The sequence below is a fragment of the Nematolebias whitei genome, chromosome 3, assembly GCF_014905685.2.
Source record: "Nematolebias whitei isolate Nwh7 chromosome 3, NemWhi1, whole genome shotgun sequence".
Classification (NCBI taxonomy): Eukaryota; Metazoa; Chordata; class Actinopteri; order Cyprinodontiformes; family Rivulidae; genus Nematolebias; species Nematolebias whitei.
The window spans coordinates 3,196,895-3,197,209 of NC_056500.1; the positions used below are offsets into that span (position 1 = coordinate 3,196,895).

At 38.7% G+C, this 315-nt stretch overlaps 1 protein-coding gene across 1 annotated transcript in view; it reads left to right on the plus strand.

The window, feature by feature from the left end:
• Positions 1-315, plus strand: part of kifap3a (kinesin-associated protein 3a) — a 29,705-nt gene that overhangs the window by 23,713 nt on the left and 5,677 nt on the right. The gene's annotated exons all lie outside the window — the stretch shown is intronic.

Sequence of the window (315 nt, forward strand, 5' to 3'; positions counted from 1 at the left end):
CTCTCTGCTCCTGGTTCCTCCTCTCTCTGCTCCTGGTTCCTCCTCTCTCTGCTCCTGGTTCCTCCTCTGTCATGTGTGAGGTGTTGGGACGACTCTCAGCAACTAGTTCAGTTCAGTTTATTTCTAAAGCTCCAAGTCACAACAGAATCGTCTCAGGCACTGAACAGAAACATTCAAATATAAAATAATAATTGAACAGAAACATTCATCTATAAAATAATAATTGAACAGAAACATTCATCTATAAAATAATAATTGAACATTATTCATCTGAGGAGCAGCTTTGAGTTTAACTCCATCACTGAACTCTCATCT